General features: G+C 41.7%; 2 long non-coding RNA genes across 2 annotated transcripts; both read left to right on the top strand.

Moving 5' to 3' along the window:
- Positions 1 to 840: 840 nt before the first annotated feature.
- Positions 841 to 1,469, top strand: LOC114436706 (uncharacterized). The gene is made up of 3 exons (XR_003670727.1): positions 841 to 876; positions 1,140 to 1,211; positions 1,411 to 1,469. It is a non-coding gene; the product is annotated as an uncharacterized LOC114436706 (long non-coding RNA).
- Positions 1,470 to 14,351: 12,882 nt separating this feature from the next.
- Positions 14,352 to 14,961, top strand: LOC114436703 (uncharacterized). The gene is made up of 3 exons (XR_003670724.1): positions 14,352 to 14,472; positions 14,587 to 14,829; positions 14,917 to 14,961. It is a non-coding gene; the product is annotated as an uncharacterized LOC114436703 (long non-coding RNA).
- Positions 14,962 to 26,928: the final 11,967 nt, after the last annotated feature.

Below are 26,928 nucleotides of genomic sequence, written 5' to 3' on the forward strand. Positions count from 1 at the left end.
CAATAGTGTGACTGAAGGAGACTCTGTTACTCTTGGCTGCAGACTGAGAGGACAAAACAAACTTTCCAATGTGTTTTTCTATCACAATGACAAACTTGTTCAAAGTGATACCAGAGGGGAGCTGAATATCTCTGCAGTGTCAGAGTCACATGAAGGTTTCTACAGGTGTGAACATTCAGGAAAGAAGTCACCTCAGAGCTGGATGTCAGTGAAAGGTGAGTAAAAATGTTTGATGCTCTTTTTTTTGGTACATTACGGTAATGTTGTTTTGATTATTGTCTGTACTAATGACACCAAGTCCAATATAAGTGTATTAATGTATGTTTATTATTTCTAATAGTTGTATCCAGACCTGAAAGCTCCTCATCCTCAGTGCCATTAATTGTTGGACTGCTGTGTGGAATCATATTATTCTTTGTCATTGTGCTCTTACTGTATCACTACAGACAGTCCAAAGGTCAGACCTTTTTCTTCTGATGCATCATTTATTTACTATAAACTTTAAATGTGACACAGAATGACAGCATAATATTTTTGCATTATAAAACCATGTAACAACAAGTTTGTCTTTGTCTGGTTTACAAATGCATTAACTGCTTCATTTAATCTGTTAGGATTATAGATTAGGTTTGAAATAAAATTCTCTAAATATAGATATGTGTATGTTACAGAAGCAAGTGGACCCCAAGATGTCACATACTCTGTAATTGAGCTGAAGAAGTTTGGAAAGAAGAGTGAGTACTCCAAATACATGCAGTGTAGAAAATGAGACGATAGTTAAGAAAGATTTTGTTTTTTTATTGTTAAATATTGTCTTAACGGAGAGGACACATGAGGATGAGGAGGGGTGTGTTTACTCTGAAGTGAAGACAGCAGGTACAGTCGCCTACAACAGTCATGATTGTGTTGAAATGTGTCGTCATAGCACCACACTGCAGGTAATTATTGGGTCAGCATACTGTTAGTTACATCATATCACCAGTAGATGGGAGCAGAGAGTCAAATCTTCCACATGGTCTGTGTGAGGTTCGGGTGTTCCTAAAAGTTTGAGATGGAATAATCCCGTGCTGCAGACAGACAGATATAACATGAAGCTGAACTGTTCATGTTCTCACACATTACGTGTGCTCCACCATCAGCTCCTGCTGCAGATAATCTGCTGTATTCTCAGATCATCCACCACAAGAAAGGAAAGGCCAAGAATAAAACAGGTACAGTAAAGTCTGCATTCAGCTGCCTGTTGTTATTGTGCAGTATTTACATGTATGCATCCACAGGTTACGTCATGTTTAAAGACTTAAAGCCGTGACACACAGTCAGTCTTTGTATAAATGGACACTGCTGGTTAAGAACAACATCATGTTGAATGATCAGATTACAGTTCTAAATGAATCAGGCCTTCATTCACAGGAACATCAGCTCCTGCAGCTGCTGATGCAGCAGTTTATTCTGAAATCAGAGCAGGAGCAGCTCTCGGAGCTCATGCTGCCATGTAGGATTCATACTGTGAGTGATTTATTCTCCACAAAGTGCCACATGATGGATGACTGTGATAAACCATGTTCTGTCTTTGTGCTTCTCTTACAGGGCTGTGCAGAGACAAACAGAACCAAACAGAAGCTGTTTGGTTTTGGGAATCTGTCAATCTGAACCTTGTACATTTATTTGATGTTGATATATTTCATGCTCTGAATACTGTCCTAAAAACACACGCCTCTTCTACTGTCCATGTACTGCATCATTATTATTATTTACATCTGTTATCTTTTGTATTAAGCTCTGAATGTATCCTCATGTATCAGCACAGCTTTTTTAGCAGAGACACCAGCAGTTATTGCATATATCTAATAATCTGTGATCTATTTTCAAGGATCACATTTTATCAGCTGTTCTCACTGAAAACAGATTCTGAGAGTTTAAAATATATTTTTGTTGAAATTTGGTCAGATTTACAATAAAGTTCATGTCTCCAGTGTTTCTGGTGTAATTGTATTTTTAATATGTTTCTGTTGAGTTTGTGTACATATATGTGAAAGTGTTGGTCTGTTGTCTGTGCTGGAGGAACAGGTCTTGGTGATTGTGCAGCAGTAACACAGCATGCATGTTTGGATTTGTCAGTGTAACAGTTGGTTTTTACATTTTATTTTATTCTTCACCCTGCATCAGCTCTGATTCTCATATCATTGGTAGTTCTGTGGTGGACTGTGGCTCCCCCTGCTGGCCTGCTGGGGTGAACAACTCTGTACTAAATTTATTGCTTCAGTGTCTAAAAGCCAGTGGGTGACATCAGCCCTGCTGTTGTCTGTGGTCATTGTCACCTTTTCTGCTGTTGTATGTGGGGGTCTTTCACACGGTGTAAATTAAATGTGTGGAAAATGTGCAAGATGGTTGATACCTGTGGTCTCTGATATCATGGGTACTTATATTGGGTACTGTATATGCAGACTGTGTACAGGAAGTGTTCGTGCTCTGTGGTCAAAACCTTTGCAGTGGTGTGAGTTTTGATCAGCAGAATCCCCCTTACAGCTCATTGTTTGTCTTTATATGGATATATTACTATTCTGGACCATGTCATAGTGCTCTGAGCCACAGCTGCAGTGTGAGAAAGGATGCAGACGTTGGTTAAACTGTTAGCATGATGTAACCAACATATGATCTCACAGGTGTGAATGAGGAAGAACTAATTCTGTTGTTCTTGGCTGTGTGAACATTCAGAGCTGGATGTTAGGGAAGGATGAGTATGTTTTCTGAATACTTTAATATAGTTCAGAGATTTTAACGCTTTCCAACAGTTAAACCCCGACCTGTCCTCACTGTGTCTCCATCATGGCTGAGTCCTGGAGGATCAGTAACGAAGGTGAGGGGTATTCAGGTTGCTGCAATACCCAGATTGGCCACTAGATGTCAGTAAATCCTAACCCTGGTTCTTTGTTTAGTCACAATAACTAAAACTTATTGGTTTTCATTCAGATCATTTTGTGTAATAAACTACTCAGAATATTTTTATTGTTCTAAAGTTCAGGTGTTTATGCACATTATGTAAAAATTCTCTGCTGTATGTTGATGGAAGATATGAATGAGTCCTTCCTTTATTTCTCATCTATGGCTGAAAGTAAAACATCACATTGACGTCACAATAAGAGGCGAGAGGGGCTGAATGGTTAATGGTGATCAAGTGTAGCAGGACATGTTTACACTTTGCATGGATATTTTACTGCAGGTGTAATAAAGTTTATTAGTACTTGTTTTTCTCTAGTTTCAGCAGCTGTGTCCAGGCCTTGAGGAGCTTTCTCTTCACTTCCTGTACTGTTGATCGTTGGACCAATCACTGGAATTGTCCTTGTTATTCTCCTGATCTCTGTGTGTTTCTACAGAAAGAACAACGGTGAGACGTTTCCTGATTTTTTTAATTACACACTGATACATGATGAGGTCATAAATTAGGGGAAATAACATGTAACAACATGATCATTTTTTATTATTAAGTTAAAGGTTCTTCTGCAGAGCAGACAGTGAACCAGGAATGTTTTCACAGATATTTATAAGATGTATTGATGCTGCTGCAGCTTTAATACTGTTCAATAACAACATTCAATAAAAACATAAAGACGTTAGAGCCCCCTGACTTCTCCATCAGTTAGAATGGAAGAAATGGTCAAAATAATTGATCCCAGTGTGGTGACTCAGTATAATAACATCTTGTAACATGTTAACAGGTTGAACGTTCTTGCTATGTGGACTCATGTGAGAGCCACAGGCCCCTGTAATTACTAGGTTTTGTCTTATTGGCCAGTTATATCCCTTTATTTCCTATGGGGAGGATTCATGCTCATTAAACTTAACTGGTTACTGTCTCCAAACAATCAAAGACAAAGTTCACAGAGCTTTTGAGTGTTTAAAAGTTTGAATAAAGTTGAACTGCTGTTCTAACAACAGTGACATACTGCTGCGTTGTAGACAGATAGCAGGCTTAACTGTGCCATCTGTGCACTAAAGACCAACCACATCATGTTTTCTTGTGTGTAAATTACTAAAAAGAGGAAGAATAGCACTTAGAACACAAGTGTTACAGGCCTGACAGCAGCAGCTAGAAGAAACATTGATGTCTGATGTCTTCATATTTCTTAGTGTTTAGTCATGTTACCTTGGTAGACACTGCAGTTAGCTTGTTATCTATAGATTCTACTCTCAGGTTAAATGATGCCTTTTATTTATTGTACTGCAAAGTTGTATTGCTCTAAACTCAAGATGTGGACAAGAGAAACATGTTCATATGTGTGCAGAGGACATATATATAACCATGTGAAACTGCTGTGGTCAGAGCTGCTGTCTAAAGTTGGGGGAAAGGGGAAGGAAGAGTCTATACTCTATGCATTCTGATCACACCTTTTAAAGAAACGTCACTTCTGTCTTCAGCATTATAATTATGAATAGATAGAACACTTTGTTAAGTTGTGCTGGATGTGAGGATGGGGCACACTTTGCTCTGTGTGCTGGACTTATTCTGTAAGTACATTTCTGACTTGTTGTTTCTGAAGAGTGTTTCTGAGCAGACTGGTGTCTTTATGAACGTCGGCTGCTGATATGTCTCTGTTTTACACTGAAGTACTGCTGGATTTGGCTCCACACATCTACATTGTGTATATATAGTGTTTTAATGTTGTGATTGATCACTTTCTTTTGGTTTGATGATGTCTGATGAGGTTTTAATCTTTATTTCAGTGTTCAGCACACTCCTCTACGGACACACTGAAGGTGACAAATTATACTTTGTCTATATTTTTTCTCTTTATTTGTATATTACACAAAGTATCTCCTGTTTATCAACTTCTCAGTGTTTAGATTATATTGTGTATTAGATTGATGATCATTTTGATCACTAATCATACAATGAATTTGATTTATTTATTTATAAATGAATGATTTATCATTAAGGAGAACATATTTTAACTGAAGAGTTTGTTGTTTTTAAAAAGACAATGCAATTTATCTCATTCCACGGCACGATACTTGCCTGCTAATCGAGCTCCTAGCATCCTAGTCGTCCTTGATAATTAATTTTCTTTCTCTATGCACAGTTTATTTAAAGGAGCACACGTTCTCTTGATACCAAATGACAGCTGTGTTTTCTATTATGTGTTCAATAGTTAAGATGCCACAAAAAGCGGAAGCAAAGTCCTAAACGCATATAGCTAAAATGAAATTATGAAATAATATGAAATAATAATAAATCAAACACTTGAATTTCTCTTGTCATGAGCGATATGAGCGACAAAGGGAACAGAACTTTTACAGCAGCTGTACTTTCAGCCACAAAAGTGATTTTACAGCTTTAGTCTCTCTTGGTGTGAACTGTCGGGGTGAAAATCCCCTTGTTTCCTTCTGATCACCCCCTGAATTAGTTTGTAAGGAAGGAGCGGATAAATTCTGGTCTCAAAATTATAATTTATTAAACAATGAGGCAAATTCTGAGTCGCAGAGCTCTGGGTTGTTGCACACAAAGAACCAAACAAGAACAACACAAGAACAGGACAACCAACAAGAACAAACAACCACACAGCAACAACGAACAACGCAACAACCACTGGACATGGAATTCACACATTGATATACCCCATGGGCGTTCCTGCCTGCCGGCCCACAGGGGCATCTACTATCCCCCTGCAGACCCTGGTTCATACAGCGAATAGACTATTAGTGTTTACTGCCAAATAAGGTAAAACTCCAATTCCTTAAATCTCATAGGTTGTGAGTCCGATCTGGGGGTGACCATAAACTGGGTACTCAGGAGAAAAACACATTCCTTTAGAATCTGGCTTTTATCAGGTCAAAGGTGCTGCTGTCCTTAGTCTGAATTTATGACCATCTCGTACCAACCGGAGCTCTCTCCAGAGAGCAGAAAAACAACTGATCTCATCTGCCACAGCCTGAACTGCAGAAAACAAAGTTATATGACACACTATGAAATTACTTCTTAATACACATCAGTATCCTCGAATTACTTTGATTTTCTATAAAACTTCCTAACACATAAACACTTATGAAAATCACATTATTAAGCGCTAAACACATATAAACATGAATACTTATATATCTGAACACACTGCATGTTAACACCATGCAGAATAAATTCTTTCACCCAACAATTCCCTCTTTTGAGCTCTTATAAGAGCTCACAACAAATCTTCCTCGTCGTCACCTGGCACGGGCACCTCTGCTACCAGCAGAGGCATCTGATATGAAGGAGAATGAAAACCTGAATCGTGCTTTTCAATTGCTGACACAATTAACCTGTAACCTAAACAGTGCACACAAGGAATATAACAACAACAACCACATGTAGTCAAAATACCCAAGAATGCTGCAAAAGAAGTGATTAGTGACATACCATACTACCGCCTTCCAGGGTCCCAGCACCCTAATCAGCCAGTCGTCCAGGGGGTTATCTATCCCTGAGTGCTCATGCAAGTACTGGAAAGAGTTCTTAAACTTTCTAAAGCTTTAGTGACCTTACCGTCGGAAACCAGATCCCCATGCATCGTCTGGATATAATGGGGCAGGTTCAGTGTACAGGTGGGGTCTCGCTGATGCACAGGCAACACAATCTGACATATTTTGCTCCCTCACCTGTTTTACCATCCGAGCCAAATATTATCATCCTCATATCCAGTAGATTACGCTAATACAGCAAACGGGGTGAGCTTAGTGTAATCATGGACTACAATGTCGGGTTAGGAGTCCCAACATTGGCCAGGCACTCCGGAAGATTTAACATAAGGGTTGTGGTCCAGGCAAGTAATTGATAGCATAATGGGATTCTGTGTGCAGCTCCAATCTCTTTGTATATGGAAATACCCACTGAACAAGATCCACCCACCTGAGGTGGTTTTAGCTTTTTTAGGTGCCCAATTTGTATGCTGCCACCCCAATCCACAAACATAGACGCCATACTGTCTCCACGACACATTATGTCCCCCGCAGTTGATTACTGCACACAAATCAAAGATAAAAGAGGACTCTGAACCCTTATAGTAGTCTAACTCTATACCTCCCCCGTTTCTCACACATGCATCTCCTCCTGTCCCTGGTGCTCTCCTCACCCTGCGTGTGCTGGACCCTGGATTTGACTTACCATTGGATCCTGGAAAACTGACAAAATAATTATGTTCACACAAAAATAAAGTCAAAGATACAATAACTACAGACAGAAAACACAAGCTCCCAACACCCTCCAGTTACCCCACAGTCCCATCTTGTCAGCCGGAGTCTTCTTGACACAGGAACTAGAACCTCTGCTCCTGAAACTTTAGACCTTCCTCTCGACAGCTGACCTTACTGATGACTGTGGTTCGTCTCCTGGTGGGGTGATGCGCTTAACTTCGCCTATCACCCTTAGTTGGAGTGATGCGCTTAACTTCGCCTATCACTCTTAGTCCCACGCTGATCCTGATGATTGCTCATGTATGTGTATTCACCGTCTCATCCTCTTCAACCAAGTAGGGTAGACTACCTACTGGTCACACTCCTGGTTTCAGGGGATTATTCTGCCCCTTTTATTTTATCCTCCTCCTGCTCCTTCTAATGTCGCTCAGCGTTCTCCCTGGTTCTGTAGCTGGGGTGCACTGGCTCCAGTGATACCAGGTGTCTCCTTTGCCTTTCAGCCGCACCGCGTGGGAGGTGCGCTCCACCACCTGGTAAGGACCTGTCCACCGTGGCTCCGACCACTTTCTCTTTATCACCTTCAGGAGGACCCACTCAGCTGTGTGTGGCTCCTTCTGGACTCTCCATCTCTCCTTTCTCCTTTAATACAAATACTAACACCAAAGCTTTAAATTCATTATATTATGGTTTATATTAATACCATACTGCATACTTCTTCAGTCTCGGCCGGCCAGCTGGTCCAGGAAACTGTCGACCTGTAAGAAGCTCATGGGGTGTACATTATGTGGCGTTATTAACAGAACATCAATACAATAGATAATACTTGAATCCATATAAATTTGGTCTGTGCACAGATTTTAGCCAATTTTTGTTTTAGGTTGTAGTTTCATCCTTTCCACTTTTCCCTGTAACTATGATTGATATACTGCACCATACCTATGTTTTAGGCCTAAAGTCTGCTCCACCTTTTCCAGGTCTAAACTCTTAAAATGAGATCCATTCTGGGAATCCATGCTGTGGAATGTAATAGTTAATCAAACAGTTTATTGTCCGGTTTAAAACTCAAATACATTAATCCTGTCTCACCCTCTTTTTTCTGAAACAGAACACCATTCACAGCTCCACCTGTTTCAGAAACATCAAGATATAAAGGAACTAAGTGATCTAGGAGAACCAGATCATTATGGAAGTTGAGACAATGAAAGAGACAAGAGTACAGGAGGCACAAAACCTACATCAGTAACTGATGAAGACCAGATGTTATGTGGTAGTGTGGCTAACATCTCCTGAGCCTTATTATGCCTCTACTGTATGAATGGCAACCTAATAAGCTTTAAAGGATGAAGAATTCTAAACACCTATCCTCTGTGCCTATTTATTAGAAATAGCTTTACATTTCCTAACCATGGAGCTTAATTCTTTAATATTATGTGTGGTACAATGACTAAGCAAACAAGTGGCACACTATCATCTGCCATTTTGAGCCATTTAAAACTGTTCTGGTGTTAACTATAAGTCAGCAGCTACTCCCTCCTCAGTCACAAACAATTTATCTGCTGTGATGGACCAATGTAGTCCCTCTCATTAGGAGGTAGAACCTCTCCTGATAGAAGAGATCCTCACACCTGTCATAGAAGAGAATAACCTACAGGGATCAGTGGACAGCCTATAGGGTCAGAAAGACATTATCCAGGGTTTCCACAGCTGGAATAGACTGAGGAGACCGCCCCCTTAAGGAGACTCAGGTAAAAACGAGTCCAGCAGATATCTTCACAAGACATCTGTATCATAGTGGTTCTCATCAGCCACTGTCCAGTTACACCAACACTCTGGGAGCATAAAAAGTCTGTCCAGTAAGAAAAGTCACTATTAATCCATCTGGGGAGCACATAATGGAGGTTCCAGTTTTGATCAACAAGTCTCTGCCCATCAAATTCACTGGTGATGAGCTGGAGCAAATGAAACAATGTCTGTGGTGCTGCTAACACAGTTTGACAAGTTCTGTGAATGGCAGATGTTAAGGTTTCCCAAAAGAAGCCAACCGACGAAATGATGTGAGATGCCGGTGTGATCTTTGACAGCCATTTCCCTGGGGAGGATACCAGGGAGCCCCTTGAGGTCACTGACGGGGCTGCTTGTAGTGACAGTCTCTTTCCCAGTGGCCAGGTTTTCCACAATAGAAGCAGTCACCTCCACTCAAACCGCTGTATCCACCCTTTCCATGCCCCCCTCCCCCACGGCCACCCTCTTTTCCCCTCCAGTTACCTCCTCTATGATATTGACCCCACCCACCTTGATAGTGGGGGCGGGTGACCCAAGATGGGGTTAAATACATATCAAGATTTCCCACAACTGGGGACTGTGGCTGAGGCGGGGGAGCAGGCTGAGGCTGAACCACCCTCTGTGATGCAGGGGTGTATTTCTTCATTTTCCTCTGATATGCTGCTTTCTTTCTAGCTTGAGCTAACTGCAGCTTTAATAATTGTGTCTGCAGCCCTTTCATCTCCATGGTCTCTTTGTCAGTGTTTTCTGTGTGTAGATTCATATGGTGTACAACATGTCTCTCCCAAGCAACAGAATCACTTCCTGGTAAATCAGGGTCATTTTTCTGGGCCTGCTGAAGCAACAGGGGAAGCCCCTCCTCTGTTGCCTGTCTATACCAGTGCTGCTGGGCACCAGGTTGACTAGAGTTCACTCCTATCTGTCTGTCTGTTACTCGCCCCCTCCCATCAGGGACAGTCATGATGGGGTACATCCCAGGAAGTGGGGTCTGAGGCGAAGCAGAAGCTACAGCAGAGGCTGGTGAATAGGGAGGACGGTATCTCCGCCCCCTGAATTCCCTCGCTCTCTACTTCCTGTTTAATGTCAGTGGTACTACCAGACTCCTCACAATCATCGTCTATGCAGCACAGATATGCCTGATATAGAATCTTACGTCTCTCCTCATCAGCCTGCACTGCCTCCTTCAACTCAACTGTCTCTAACACTAATAATCTAATAATCTCCTCCTTTCTCTCTCTCTCTAGTTTAACTTTATTCTCCACTGTTGCAATCACACTTTTTAGTGGCTTTTTATCATCTCCTTTCACTCCCTGCTCTGTCATTGCTGTACACACTGCTGCTTCCATCTCAGCTGCAGCCTTCTGTTGTCCCTCTGGTCCTGCCTGTCCGCAGCAATGGCTCAACATCTTACTCATCTGTTCATCAATTGTCTTCCACGTAGACATGATTACCACTCACCAAATCCTTCTTGCGTACCTGCTGTATGTTAAAAATGTACCTTCTATATGTGCCTTCTTCTATCCCTCACTGTGACTCTGGCAACAGAGTCACACACCTTCACTTAAACACACTTTCACACATACATGTCACACATTCAACTTACAACAAACACTCTGTGTTGACAAGACAACAAATCACCGGTTTATCTTTTCCTTAACAATACAGCGCTTTCTCAATTTACCTAGGCCTATATTTGAAACTTATTGCCAATGTTTTAAAACATTTTAAACTTATTGCCAATCAATCGTTATTTTTGCCAATCCGCTTTTGTTCTGGTTACGCCCAATCTTTACATCAAGTTTTTCACTTTTTCATTCATTTAACACACTTTGATTCTATTACTGCCAATCCATTCTTTCTTTTCAGGGGTCATCAAATTCCCTCGGGCTCTCAACCGAGCTTATCTATGCTCGCGTCCAAACATAGTGGGGGATGCCACTCCCAATGACATAACGCTCATTCACGTTATTGTATTAACCCTTTTTTTATTCTTTTTATTTTTAATTGGTTAATATCTCTCTCAGTGTCACTTTTCCTTTTTCTCTTTTACTTCATCTCATTTTCTCTTTTACTTCATCTCATTTTCTTTTACTTCATCTCATTTTCTTTTACTTCATCTCATTTTACTTCACTTATTAAGACTTACAATCTGCCTCTTACAATTTGAACTCTAAAACACCGTACCCATCCCAGTGACTACTTAATTTAGATTGTCCAATGTGCAGAATTTTGTTTAAACAGGTATCTGCTTACCTTGTTATTATTGGCCAGCCAGTAGTCACTCCGTCAGGCAAGATGTCATTTGACCCACACTCCTTTCGTGTCCCTGTTCGGGCGCCAAATTGTCGGGGTGAAAATCCCCTTGTTTCCTTCTGATCACCCCCTGAATTAGTTTGTAAGGAAGGAGCGGATAAATTCTGGTCTCAAAATTATAATTTATTAAACAATGAGGCAAATTCTGAGTCGCAGAGCTCTGGGTTGTTGCACACAAAGAACCAAACAAGAACAACACAAGAACAGGACAACCAACAAGAACAAACAACCACACAGCAACAACGAACAACGCAACAACCACTGGACATGGAATTCACACATTGATATACCCCATGGGCGTTCCTGCCTGCCGGCCCACAGGGGCATCTACTATCCCCCTGCAGACCCTGGTTCATACAGCGAATAGACTATTAGTGTTTACTGCCAAATAAGGTAAAACTCCAATTCCTTAAATCTCATAGGTTGTAACCTCGAGCAGAGACTCAACCTCCACAAACATGTGGTTGATGTCAAGGACACTTTATCTACAGTTATGTTCAGTCTGTGTGTTTGACCCTAGATTCATCCTGAGGATGTAAATACAGTTTAAAAGTTTCACAGCTTTATTTTTGATTTTTGTTTTGTAAAATTAGTTATTTTAATATGTACCACAGCACAACATGCATTCACATAATTATCATAGTCAAATCTAACCAACAATCTAGAAGTAGGGGCAAACAGTGGCGCAGTGGGATAGCAGGGTTGTCCAATAACCGGAAGGTTGGTGGTTCGATCCCACCCTCCTCCCTAGTCACTGTTGTGTCATTGCTAGTCATTGTATGACACTGTGCAGCAGCTGTAATGAATTTCCCTCTGGGGATTAATACAGTATCTAAAAAAAAAAATAAAAATTTAAGTGCTACTAGACACACACTAAGTATTGTGCTGCATGTCTTCCTGTTTTCATAACAATGTCTGAAAAGAGTGAAGTGGAAAGATTTTTCTGCAGTAATTCATACTCTAACCATTTACTATTTACTGTTTGACTGTTTTTACTGACTGTTTCATTTTTTCTTCCTCACAGCAGATGGACCTCAGGCCTCACTGAGAGCAGACAAGACAGTCATACCAGCAGGGGGCAGCGTAACACTGACCTGCTCTGTGGACGTCTCTTCAGGGTGGAAGTACTACTGGTACAAACGTACCTCAGAGTCTTCTGGAGGTGAACCAATAGATGATCAATCAGACACTGTCAGTGTTTCAGAAGGAGGAATCTATCAGTGCTACGGACAAAGAGGAGTCCCAGTGCTCTACACAGCAGGCAGCAATAAAGTCACCATTAAGGAAACTGATGAGTTTAATAATTAGTTCTGAAATGAAACAACATGAACTTTTTGAAATGTTTCATCTGACACCTTTAGTGTGACATGTAACATCACTATTGACTGACTGGATGTTTCTATGTGAACAGTTCCCAGAGTCACTCTGCAGCACAGCTGGCCTCAGATATTCATTGATGAGACAATCACCCTCAGATGTGACATTCAGGGAGTTGAAGGACGTCAGTGGACATATGAATGGACACATGAGAGGTCCAACATTCCTGCAACATCCAATGAATACAGAATCAACAGAGCTTCCTCTTCTGACAGTGGAGAATACAGATGTTGGGGCAGGAAAGAGAATGTATACACATTGTGGAGTTATGCCTTCATATTGACTGTATCAGGTAAGTTTGATTCATTCAGTTTTGTTTTATTGTTATCGTTTACAACTAAATAAATTTGAATGTTTTTATTCACTGTGTTCTAAACTGAACTGCAGCTAAACCAACAGCTGACCTGACTGCAGATGAGGCAGCTGTTCCAGCAGGGGGCAGTGTGACTCTGACCTGCTCTGTGAAACAGTCCTCTGGATGGAAATACTTCTGGTACAGAGATCAGAAATCCTCTGAACCTCTGACCACACAGGAGGATGTTTCACTTTCAGACCAACAAATCAGAGTCTCAAAGGAAGGAGAGTACTGGTGCAGAGGAGGAAGAGGAGGAAGAGGAGGAGACCCACTTTACTACACAAAGTACAGCCAATCAGTGAAGGTCAACAAACTTGGTGAGTTGTATGTAACACACAATGTCTGCTGTGATCTTGTATCAGGATGAATAAAATATGAACAGATATGAACTTGTTGTGTTTCAAAGCTTCAATCAGACCTGTTGTGACTCTGCAACCTAACTGGACTCAGATATATGAAGGAGAGAAGATCAGTGTTAGATGTGAGATCCAAGGAGGAGACACTGAGTGGGGTTATGAATGGAAAGCACCAGACTCCAACAAACCTTCAAATCAGAATGAGTACAGGATTAGTTCTGCTTCTTCATCACACAGTGGAGCCTACAGCTGTAAGGGCTACATGAACAATGAACATACAACAACAGGAGTGATCCAGTCAGACTGACAGTATCTGACAGTAAGTGTTATTTTACTGATAAAACTCTAAATCTGCAATCTGACAGTCTGTTTTAACATCATCTCTTTCCAACAGTTAAACCCCGACCTGTCCTCACTGTGTCTCCATCATGGCTGAGTCCTGGAGCCTCAGTAACTCTGAGCTGTGAGGTTGAACATCCACCTGCAGGATGGAGGTTCTACTGGTATAAAGCTGTTCCTGGTCTGTCAAAGATCTATTGGTCTTACAGCTATGAACTGCTGCCTGGTAGCACTGATGGGACTGCACAGGATTCCTACATCATTCATGGACAGACACACACAGCAGCATATGTGTGCAGAGCTGGAAGAGGAGACCCAGAGTATCACTCTGATTACAGTGACCCAAAGTTTGTCTGGTCTGCAGGTCAGTTTCTTTGTGATCTTTTTTTTCTCATTACAACAAGATCTAAAATTTTATAAATACATTTTTCAGGTTACTCACTCAGGGTATTTGGTAATAATGTTCTTATAGTATTTTCATCGTGTTTCATGTGGCATGGGTTCTTGTTTTTCAGGTTTTCATCCAGCAGCGTCTCTCACAGTGAATCCTGACAGAGTCCAACACTTCACCTCTGAGTCTGTCTCACTGACCTGTGAGGGAAACTCTACTGAGTGGAGAGTGAAGTTGAAGTTGTACTGATAACAACATTTTATTTGACTGTAATTCTGTGGGGACAATGAAAGGATCCACATGTAATGTTCATTTTAAATGGTCCGGTAATGGTGTGTACTGGTGTGAGTCAGGATCAGCATTCAGCAATGCAGTTAACATCACTGGACAGAGTCAGTGTAAGCTTTTCCAACATCACAGTTTGCTTTTTAGGAATTAGAAAATGAGGATTATTTAACAATCGTTTATGAATCATCCAAAGTTTCTTACCATTACCGTTGACTGTTTTACAGACAAAGAGGTTGTCATGGTGAGCCCTGCCCATCCTGTGACTGAAGGAACGTCTGTGTCTCTCGGCTGCAGGCTGAGGACAGAAAAAGTTGTTTCTAATGTGTTTTTCTATAAAAATGACAAACTCATCCAAAGTGACACCAGAGGAGAGCTGAACATCTCTGCAGTGTCAAAGGCAGATGAAGGCTTCTACAGGTGTCAGTGTTCAGGACATGAATCACCACAGAGTTGGATGGCAGTTAAATGTGAGTCATTTCTTTACTTTTGTCAGTAGTAGTTGTTGTGATGTGATGGTGGTGGACAGTGATGCTAGACTGATCATTTCTTTACAGCTGTAACCAGGCCTGAAAGCTCCTTATTTCTTACTCTGTTGATCGCACGAACAGCACGTAGGTGCTTTTATATGCCAGTGATACCTGAAGAAAGCTCATTCATCTGGGTCTTTTAACAGGGAAGAAGCAGAAACCAGTGGAGAGCTGTGTTTACTCAGACGTGAAGATAAGATCATCTGCAGGTACACGGCGTTACAACAACTGTTAATAAAGTATATTTGTGTTTTTATTCTGCCTGCTGTGAAGTCACTTTTCAATACTGCCACATGTTTATATTCACAGGACAACCGGCCCCTGCTGCTGCAGGTGATGGAGCTGTTTATGCTGAAGTCAAACGAAGGACAGGTCTTTGTGCAGCAACAACACAACATGCATGTTTAGATTTGTCAGTGTAACAATTCACTTGTACAGATTGTTGACCGTGCATCTCTGTCTTCATTTCTTTTCCAGATCAATGAAGAGTTCAGGATCAATGAAACCAGCAGGATGGATGACAAAAATGCTCCTAATTTAATATCACATCATGAACAAAATACAGATTTTAACACACATTTATTCTCCTGTTTATAATGTGAATTTCCCCATTGTAAGTTGATACACTTTACAAAATGCAGCAGTGTGTGGAAGTTCATCTTCATACAGGTATATGTGTAATTATAGTAATTTGTTGTGTTTCTATGTATGATGTTACCTTAATGTTTAATTGTTGATAAACTCTGAAGCTGCAAGCTTACAACAGACCAGACTTTGTACAAAAGAATGTGATGAAACCTCAGAGTTTATAAAGAGACACCCTTACAGAAGTGCCTTGAACCTGTGGCTCCCCCTGCTGGTCTGCAGGGGTGACTCCACTGGTTCCAAAAAGAGGTCAGAGAGAGTATGACTTATGATTTTAATACTTTTTATTGAATTAATTCACTTAATAAAAGTTTGACCATAACATAATCTATACTGTTGTCATGACAAGAGAAAAAAAACGTTGTGTGCTGTTTTAGTTGTTTTGTTGCTTCTGTGGTCAATTGTGTCTATAATTTTTCCAGTTTAACTTCTGAAGTGTTAACTTGATATTTTTGTTTTGACTAGTTATAAATAAGCAATTCTACAGGTGTGAACATTCAGGAAAGAAGTCACCTCAGAGCTGGATGTAAGGAGAGGATTAAGACTTGTATACATTTACATACAGGAGATGTGCATAAGTGGCTTCATGTCAGAGCAGCTCTAACCACTTCTGCTTGTTGACAGAATGATGAAATGTCCTAAAAAGTCAAGCCACAGCCTGACAGACCACAAGAGGAAGTGGAAGTTGTTGCTCTCCACACAGAGGTGAGTCGTTGGTCAACTGTGTAACCACGGTAATGTCACATATAGTCGTGTTGCTTGTTGGAGTCTGCATCCCTGGTATGTACACCTATATGTTTGTTTATATATATAGTGAGTTGTCCTGAGTTCACCTTTTTGACTTGAGTCTATTTTTCTTGGTGTTCAGCATGAATGGAGCTGCGGTGGGCGGGGAAGCTTATGCTGTGATACGGCAGCCGCCTGTCAGTTAAAGCGGTCATGCTCATAATAATGTGTAACGTTAAGTCAGAAAGCAGAGGTCTGATGTCTTTATTAACATGTAAACTAGCGTTTTAATGTCATTCAAGCCCTCCACTGCTTCGAACAGCTTACGAGTCGTGTGATTGGTTCGGGTTGTGAATCGCTTGGTGGGATCGGGTGTGTTGAACATCCCTATTTAAATATAGATATATCGATATAAAGTTATAGATTGATTAGTTAGACAGTGACATATATTAGCTACATTGATACATTCATTAGTTTGATTGCTGCAAAGCAGATTCTTTAAGTATTAGTTAAATATATTAGATGCAAACGATTCACATTTATATGTATTATTTATATCTAAGAATAACATAGCATTAAACGCAGTTAATCGCAATTTGTTATTGTGTACATTTTAGTAAAAGAAATGTTATTGATCACGTTTCTCTTGCATAGGCAACAGTCTGTTAGTGTGTGGAGGACCCCTCACTGATTCTTGTCTCATAAGTTTGGAACTCGGACCCTCAGCGACAATGATACCCCTACACCACTGTGCTGTCCTCACACCACGTAACTATATATCGCTAGACAGCCAGCGAACAAACTGAACAAATAATGTCCAAATCCTAGACAGGGAGGACAGATGTATGAAAGAGGAGTCAAAGAAGCATCTATGTGAAATTGGAAAAACACTCTCTAAACAGAGGGGGAGGGCTGAGGCTTCAGCTCTCACCTGTTTACAGCTCTGTCCTTTCATCCCTTCCTAGCAGACTTCACTCCCACTCAAACTCTAACGATGGGCCGTCAACTAGCAACTAGTGAGGCAACAGCTCTCACCCGTTCACAACCCTGTCCCTGGGATCTATATTATTATTCATTAGTCATGTGAACTCCTGCAAGATCCACCCACAGAGGTCCTGAACACATAAAACTCAGATTCCCAACCAGAAAAGTAGCTGAACTGAAGAAGCCACTTGGGGGAGTGGCGAAACATCTTCAAAAAACAATCCTTGAGTCCAGTTGCCTCGATTTAAACTCTTGGAAATGACTATGACCTGGATGAATGAGAGCATCCACAGATAACTGAACAAAGGTCCCCAGACAAGGCTTGCTTTTCTTGGTTTTACTGAAGATCTTTGATGAACAATGTTATTTTTTGTAACTGAAAAATACAGAAAAAAAGAAATGACTAGCAATACAAAATGCTACACTTAATTAGCCTAGCTTACACACATGTATCACTTACATTCAAACAGTCGAAATACTTTTAGCTCATGTACAAGTGCTTTGTGAACACATTGCTACTTACAAAGACAAATGTTTCCTAAGGCACAGGCGCTTTTAGCCACATTCAATGTTTGCATGAGCCGTTTTCTCCCTTATTTTACTGACTTGTTGCTCACAACATTGCCGGAGAAAGTACAACAAAGATATGTGCCAGGTAAGAGCGCTCGCTCAGTCATGTTTTCAAACACACAAAATCAACAAAGAGGGTTTGTACTAGAGCTGTCTCACCCTGATCAAATTTCCAACCATAAAAATATTTTAAACATTTTTAACATGAATTTACTTCTATTTATTAACTGCTAAGTTATTTAAATCTCATTTATGCAACTTAATTCCACCATAAAATAATGCCTTTGACCTAAAGGCATTACAACCACCATCGAGCTCCTTTCTCAGCCGCAAATGCTTTAATTGTGTTAAAAATTTTAATTGGATTAATCATGATGTTTGATTAGCCATAATTATTATTTATCCACTTCAAATGAATTTTTTTTTTTAACAATTTTGTGCAAATTGAATGTATTTTATTGTGCCACCCTGAAATTATTCAAACATGTAGTGTAGTCGAATGAGACTGTGCAGGGCGATTCAAATCCCAAACAATCCATGAACCAACACACCGCAATTCATTTTATTCACCACTAGATGTGTTTTTTTTCTTAAGTTGCCACATGCGGGTATTTACCATTTACAATGCATAAAAGAACATAAATATCTCAGTGCTAGCAGAGCTCATGACCACACAACTTACCACGGGGACAGCATGGAGGATACTGGCGACAGAACTAGGGCGTACCCAGGTAAGTCCACAGGGACTCCATAGGTGGCGCCAGTTCCCACTGTCCGCGGGTGAACATGACAACTGTGACATACATACCTAATATTACAGCGGCAAGTGGAACAATTGTTAAGGGACATTATTACCATGTTACATTTGGGAGGTATAAAATACTTACCTGTGTAAAAGAAGTATGAAGCCAAAATAATCCAGCCCAGTGGGAGGGCCAAGAGGGTTAACAGAGGGTGCTGTGGCTAGTGATGGGTTTTCGAGGCTTTGTTGAAGCTTTGACACCTGTTTTAAGTGTTTTAAGCATTGTAGGGGAATCGCTAGCTTAAATGCTAATTTCGCTAATTTCATGCTTTGTGTTATAGTGTGTGTGTTCGACGCGGAGCTCAGGCCATTGTGTGTGAGAGGTTGTGCTCCTGCTTCCAGGTGGTGTCCCGCCCCCCTCCATACTGTCTGTGTGGACGCGCTCAATAAACTACGAGCTGAGCCAAAACAAAAGTGGATTTGTCTTATTATAAAAATACACAACGCAGAGACGGGACTCAGAGACCGTTACAATGATGCCGTGACCTGAGCTTGCTGTGCTTCGTCTGTTTCTGGAGGTCCGACATTCCGTGTGGAGCAGCAGCAGGTGGGTGGGCGGACGGCGCAGCGCCTGAATTGTGTGAACCAATCGCCTTCAGCTTCAGTGGGCGCGGACGGCGTTCCTGCTCGACTTGGATGAGTGACAGATGAGGCTCGTCGCGAGGCCCTGTGCAGGAATCAGCGTTGCATGTGTGTGCCGTCACATGCGGCTGGGAGCAGTGGTCTTGTGCTGTGTGTGGGGATGCAAATGACACTACTCGTCACCACTGTAGAACTAACCGTCTTTGCTTTGTATGCTTCACAGCTGGTCATTCTCGTGCTGAGTGTCCCAAGGCTGTAGTCGTGCCTGGTGGTGCTGCAGCCACAGCTCAGCAGGGGTTAAACTAGCTGGCCTGCATGTGATGGGGGCAAGTGTTGGGCCTGAGTGTGACAGATGACCTTGATGATATAGAGTCTGTTTATCAGAGTGTATGTGAGGAGTGTGAGTTGGGGAACAGTACAGTACAGTACATACACAGACTGAAGCTACATGATGACTTGTTACGAGACAGTGACCTTGGGTGGAAGAGTGCCGGTCAAAGCGATGTTTGACAGTGGATCAATGGCATGCACTCTTGAGTCCTGACATGGTGGCTTTGTTGTCACAGCAAGCGGTGTTGACGCCTGTCCTGCCACCACCTGATGTTGTGCTGATCGGTTGCGGTGGTTCAAAGACTAAACCGTCCGGCATGTGTGATGTGGAGGTGAATGTCTATGGTTGCAGAGTGGTTGTGCCAATGTTGGTGGTTGGTGGACAGAGTGAAGACTTGATTGTTGGAAGTAATCTGATGAGGTATTTGGTTCGACATTTGAAGTCTGATGGTGCTGTTTCGGACAGCGAGTTGCCCATATCTGTCTCTGACTCCCAGGTTAAGCTGTTGAGCTTGATGGCTGGAGTGGATAAGGACACTGCCGACGCGCCACCAAGAGTTGGGGTTGTCAAACTGAATAAGGCTGTCGTTCTGGAGCCTATGACTGAGCACTTGGTTTGGGGTACGCTTAAGTATTTGAGTGATGTGTCCGTCGGTTGTGTGGTCATGTTGGAGCCCACGAGTGCTAGATCAAGACCTAGGTCAGTCTTGGTTGGGAGGACGGTGGCTGTGCTGAGAAGTGATGGGTGGCTGCCTGTTAAAGTGATCAACCCTGCTGACAGTCCTGACACTCTAAGACGCAAGGCTAAGCTATCTGATGTGTTTTCATGTGCGGCGCTAGAAAGCTTTGTTCCTCCGGCAGTCTCCTGCGCCCTCCAGCCCAGCATGCAACAGGCTGTGTGATGGAAATTTTAATATCTGTATATACAGTCTATCCTTAATATTTGTTGTTACTTTAATCTTTAATCCTCGTTGTTAATTCCCTGAGACATCTGTGCCTGTCCCTGTATATCATAACCTCCTTTAATCTTTGAGTTCATTTCCCTGCAGCACCCCACCTCTTGTTTCTCACCAATGTGACAGATCCCCTGCCTTTTGCCATTCCATGTTGATGGCTAGGCCTTTCCAATAACAGACTCCAGGAGGAGATACTGTATCCAAACCCCTGAACTGTATCCCACACTCCAGGAGGTCAGCCTCAAGGTGCGATCAGGAGACAAATGGCTCCGTGACCTACGGGACTCCAGAAAAATATAATTAAAATGTGAATTAACATCTCACACTCCAGGAAGCCAACTTAAAACTTCAAGGTATAACCAGGAGACAGTGGGTCTGTGACCAGCTAGAAGAGGGTGTGACTTGATTAGGAGGGGGGAGGCTACTGCAGGTGTAACTGTGACATGTTCCCCATGTTCAGGGTCTTTCAATCATTCTGAAGTCTCTATTTCATTTTTCACAAGCAGTAAAGTTTCCACAACAGCTGTCACCCAGCAAAATACTGACCCAATCCTCTATGTGGGTGAGCACAGCCTGGTTTCTGAGAGTTCCAGTGTGCCTGACTGTTCTGTGCTTGGTGAACCTGAAGCTCAATCTAGCCCACTTCATTCCTGTGTGACATTGGATTGTCTGATATTGACATTGACTCCTGTGATGTCTCTCCTTCTTGTAGAGCCAGGCTGGTTAGTCTCCTGGAGGAGTACCAGTCTATCATCTCCAGGGATAGGCTAGACTGTGGTAAAGTTACAGGTTGTCTCCACCAGATAAGACTTATGGATGAGAATCCCTTCCGGCTGCCTTGCCGAAGGGTGCCTCCCACCCAGTATGAGAAGCTAAGACAAGCGTTGGATGAAATGGAGGAGCGCGAAATTATACGGAAGTCAAGCAGTGAGTTTGCGTCTCCTTTAATGCTGGTTTGGAAAAAGTCGGGTGATTTAAGGATCTGCAATGATTTTCGCTGGTTAAATGCTCGTACCATCAAGGATGCCCACCCGTTTCCTCATCCGGCCGACGCTCTGGCAGCCTTGGGTGGTAATGCTTTGTTTTCAACTATGGACCTCACGTCTGGGTACTATAATGTTGAAGTACATGAGGAAGAGAAAAAGTACACTGCTTTTACATCGCCGTTTGGGTTGTATGAGTACAATCGAATGCCACAGGGTCTTTGCAACAGTCCGGCAACTTTCATGAGGATGATGCTAGGCATTTTTGGTGACCAAAACTTCCTTAGTCTGTTGTAGACACTGAGGTGCAGGGTGCGGTTGATGCCGGCGCTGGTGCTGGGGATGACGATGCTGCTAGTGTCAGGTCCAGTGTTCGGTCCAAGGCTGGATGGCTGTTGAAACCTGTCACGCGGCTTGTTGAGATGATGCATCAAAAAGCAGTTTCTGCATCTTAGTTGTTGTTTTGCTCACAGTGGTTGGTTTTATTTTGTGGTTTGAGGATGTGTGGATCCTTTTTTTTTTTTTGATTATTCCCTGGTATGTAATGGTGGGGGATGTGTGTAACAGGGTGTTACGTTCCCCAATTAGTCCAGGGGATGAGGGGAAGCAACAATAATGTTACCCAGGCCTGAGGAAGAGACAGCAGTCGGAAACAGTGGCTATTAATTAAATTTATTAACTTAAACGTGTAACAAAATAGTAAATCAAACACAAAAGCAAAACTAAAAAGATCAGCGCTGAATATCATGCTCTAGTCCCTCTGGATGGAGAAAAGACGCATGGTGTGTGCATCCACAAGTTGGCCAACACTGGCCCCGGCCATGTGCACACCTCCAGCTGATATACTTCTGATGAGGACCAAGTGGACTCAGGTGTGGATCATCCACTTGGTCCACTGGAAGCATTGGGAACCTGCACAGAAAGCAGAGACACAGACATACACACAAGTACCGGCACGTAACACAGGGATCCCTAATTTAAATAATGATTTACAGTTGCAACGTGTGTGGAATATGTAACAGGCATATTTCCTTCCCGTGTGTTAAGATGAGGTTTGGCCAGACCGTTACACAAACACACATAGAAACCATTCAAACAATATTTATATTCACAGAAATGGTAATTCCCACATTTACTCAGTTTAAACATTATTTTTAACAAACGGAAGTCAGCTGACTAGAAGCGTGTGACTGATATTTAAAGGGCAAAGAAACGCCGGCACACTTTCCCTGCCCACTTCCTCGTCAGGAGTGTGCACCCTTGATTGCTGCGGATATTACGGTGAATACTGACGAAGTTTTAGAGAAGGATAATATGTTGACGGTGTGTGTGTGTGTGGGTGTGTGTGTGTGTGTGTGTGTGTGTGTGTGTGTGTGTGAGAGACAGAGTGTGTGTGATGTATCCCAGAAACATTCACCCCATCACAGCGAATCTTTTATTGGCAGCTACTGCTAACTTAGCACAATCAATAAATCAATGAAAGTGGTGAATTTTCCCTTTAATTCAGTCGTACTGTGCAATAAAGTATTCTAAACATGAACAGTATAGAGATCTGTTACAGTGTGTGTTGTATATACACACATTGTCCTCTGATGGTGTTACTCTTGTTGCTGTGAAACAAACATTTGATTCCACCTTTCAGTCATTTCCTGAGTCTGAGGTCACAGCCACAAATAAACCAGCATTCTGCCACAAAGTGAGGACATGTATAGATTCTACACTCTGGATAAATGATGCTTTTTATTTATTGTACTGCAAAGTGTTATTGTAACAACAAGATGTAAAATGCTTCAGTTCAACAGTCTGATGTTTTATGCATGTGCAGTGTTTAAAGTACAATAACATTTATAGGGACCAGACTAAACCTTTGCAGAGAAACATGTTCATATGTGTGAAGAGGACAGGAAATATAACCATGTGAAACTGCTGTGGGCAGAGCTGCTGTCTAAAGTTGGAGGGGCACAAAGGAAGGAAGAGTCTATACTCAGAAGCTGATGTAGGTGAGACATTCTGATCACACCTTTTAAAGAAACGTCACTTCTGTCTTCAGCATTATAATTATGAATAGATAGAACACTTTGTTCAGTTGTGCTGGATGTGAGGATGGGGCACACTTTGCTCTGTGTGCTGGACTTATTCTGTAAGTACATTTCTGACTTGTTCCTGAAGAGTGTTTCTGAGCAGACTGGTGTCTTTATGAACGTCGGCTGCTGATATGTCTCTGTTTTACACTGAAGTACTGCTGGATTTGGCTCCACACATCTACATTGTGTATATATAGTGTTTTAATGTTGTGATTGATCACTTTCTTTTGGTTTGATGATGTCTGATGAGGTTTTAATCTTTATTTCAGTGTTCAGCACACTCCTCTACGGACACACTGAAGGTGACAAATTATACTTTCGTCTTTATTTTTCTTGTTGATGAAGATTCTCAGTCATCCAGGTCATCATACGTAGAGAAGATTGAAGCAAGGCGTCTGGACTTGTAGAGTTTTCTTGAAGACGTTTCGCTGCTCATCCAAGCAGCTTCATCAGTTCTAACTGTTTGGTGGGGAAACATGGTTTATATGTGGTTACAGACCTCAGTGGGTGGGTCTGGGTAAAACTTAAATAAACAATAGCACTAAATGTTTCCATACTTACCTGTGATGTTCTGGCTGACTGGGCCAGGTGTATCTAACGACTGGCTAACGACTATGAAACTGCCGGATGGGGACTGGTTGACAGCCCTTTGTTCTTACTGTGAGTATGTGCAAACTTCCTGGGAATGGATGGAATCACTGCATTGTATGTGGTAGAAAGATGATGTCTGAGGCCACCACCTCTGTTAAGGGAAGGTTTTACCAGCTTAACATAGATGGCTTCCTTGACTCCTCTTTCATACCACATTTCCTCCCTGTCTAAAATGTGAACATTGTTGTCCTCAAAGGAGTGTCCTTTGTCTTTGAGGTGGAGGTGAACAGCTGAGTCTTGTCCTGAGGAGGTGGCTCTCCTGTGCTGAGCCATTCTTCTGTGGAGTGGTTGTTTAGTTTCTCCAATGTACAGATCAGAGCATTCCTCACTGCACTGGACTGCATATATCACATTGCTGTGTTTCTCCCTGGGAATCTTGTCCTTCGGGTGAACCAGTCTCTGTCTCAGTGTTGTCATAGGTTTGAAATGGACCGGGATGTCATGGTTGTTGAAGATCCTGCGGAGTTTCTCTGATACTCCTGATACATATGGAATGGAAATGTTCTTTCTCCACCGGTTGTTGTCCTTCTTCTTTTTGTTGGGGGGTCTTGTTTTTGTGGCTTTGATGAGTGCCCACTTTGGGTAGCCACAGGTTTGCAGGGCCTTCCTGATGTGGTGTTGTTCCTTCTTCTTCCCCAACCAGCTCAGAGGGGCTCACTCTTGTTCATTTTGTCTGTATTGAGAGTTAATCCAGACTATGATGCGGACTGCATGGTGACAGTGGTTATTTTAAAGTTGTACCACAGCACAACATGCATTCACATAATTATCATAGAGTTTAGTACTAAAACAAATAACATGTTTGTGTTTAATCTCTTTTGTATTCTAACTGGGTGTTTTTGATTTGAACAGGTTCCATGAAGCCCTCTGTGATCCTGGAACACAGCTGGACTGAGATATTCTCTGGTGAGACGATCACCCTCAGATGTGACATTCAGGGAGCTGAAGGAACTCAGTGGACGTATGAATGGAAACCAGACAAGTTCAACATTTATCCCACATCCAACAAAATCTGGATCAAAGTTACTGAGTCTGACAGTGGAGAATACAGATGCCTGGGTAGTAGGGACACATTTTCCTCAACAGAGTGGAGTGAAGCCCTCAGATTGACTGTATCAGGTAACTGTTCACCTTTCATCCAAATCAAAGTGCTGAATTAGACATAATCTAAAGAACAACAGTTAAAGTTCTACTGAAACATACATCACCTCATGTGCTACATATCTTCCTGTTTTCACAACAATGTGTCCGAAAAGATTTTCCTGCAGTAATTCATCCAAAAATTAACTTGTTTTATTTTTCTCTACAAACCTCACTGCAGATAAACCTCGGGCCTCACTGAGAGCAGACAAGACAGTCATACCAGCAGGGGGCAGCGTAGCACTGACCTGCTCTGTGGACGTCTCTTCAGGGTGGAAGTACTACTGGATCAGACGTACCTCAGTGTATTCTGTAGGTCAACCAATAAATGATCAATCAGACACTGTCAGTGTTTCAGAAGGAGGAATCTATCAGTGCATTGGAGGAAGAGGAGACCCAGAGTACATGACAGCACTTAGCAGTGAAGTCACCATTAAGGAAACTGGTGAGTTTAATAATTAGTTCTGAAATGAAACAACATGAACTTTTCAAATGTTTCATGTGTTTGTCAGTAATGAAGAAAAGAGACATTTTGTTACCAACAGAAACAAAAAACATTGATTACATGTCAGAAGCTCCTCCTGCTCTGATGATGCTGAAAAATCAGAACTTTACTTTCTTCATTTTTAGACAGGACTGATCCAAATTGAACCTCAGTTATATTAATGTTGCTTGTTACTGTGTTAATACTTCCTCTTCCTCAGCACCACTGAGCTCCATGTTTTAAATCAGAAGCTTTTGTTGCATTTCTTCCCCTTAAAGTTGTTTTTTGCGGAGTAAACCTGTCTGTCTCTCTTCAGAAGTGGACAGAGGAATATTAACAATGTTGAGCTGTTGGACTAATGAAAAACAATCACTGGAATTTATTGAATGAAATAAAATGATGTCAACATAAAATGTAATCAGAGTAAATACTGGGACACCAAACCACAGCACTTTGTTACAGAGTTCAGCTGTTAAAAAGATCAATATGAAAGGAAATATTTAAGGTTATCACACTTTCTGCTGACTGACTGGATGTTTCTATGTAAACAGTTCCCAGAGTCACTCTGCAGCACAGCTGGCCTCAGATATTCATTGATGAGACGATCACCCTCAGATGTGACATTCAGGGAGTTGAAGGACGTCAGTGGACATATGAATGGACACATGAGTGGTCCAACATTCCTTCAACATCCAATGAATACAGAATCAACAGAGCTTCCTCTGCTGACAGTGGAGAATACAGATGTCGGGGCAGGAAAGAGAATTTATCCACAACAAAGTGGAGTGAAGCCTTCACATTGACTGTATCATGTAAGATGGACATCTGTTATCCAGAATACAGTCTCATGTTCTGTTATGTTTTCATGTAAATGTAACTAAAACCAACAAAACGATTTTAATCCAGTAAAACATCTCACAGTGTCAAAGAATATCAGACTAACTTAATGTTCTGCACAGTTCCAGTTCCTTCTCTTCACTTAAGTGATTGAAGTTTCATGACAATATCAGTGTTTACAAACCTTCCTTTTTGGTTCCTGTTTGTAATGAATCTTTGCTGGAACTGATTTTATTCATAACTGATTAAAGGGTCATGATGTAAC

This window comes from Parambassis ranga, chromosome 5, assembly GCF_900634625.1.
Source record: "Parambassis ranga chromosome 5, fParRan2.1, whole genome shotgun sequence".
NCBI classification, from domain to species: domain Eukaryota; kingdom Metazoa; phylum Chordata; class Actinopteri; family Ambassidae; genus Parambassis; species Parambassis ranga.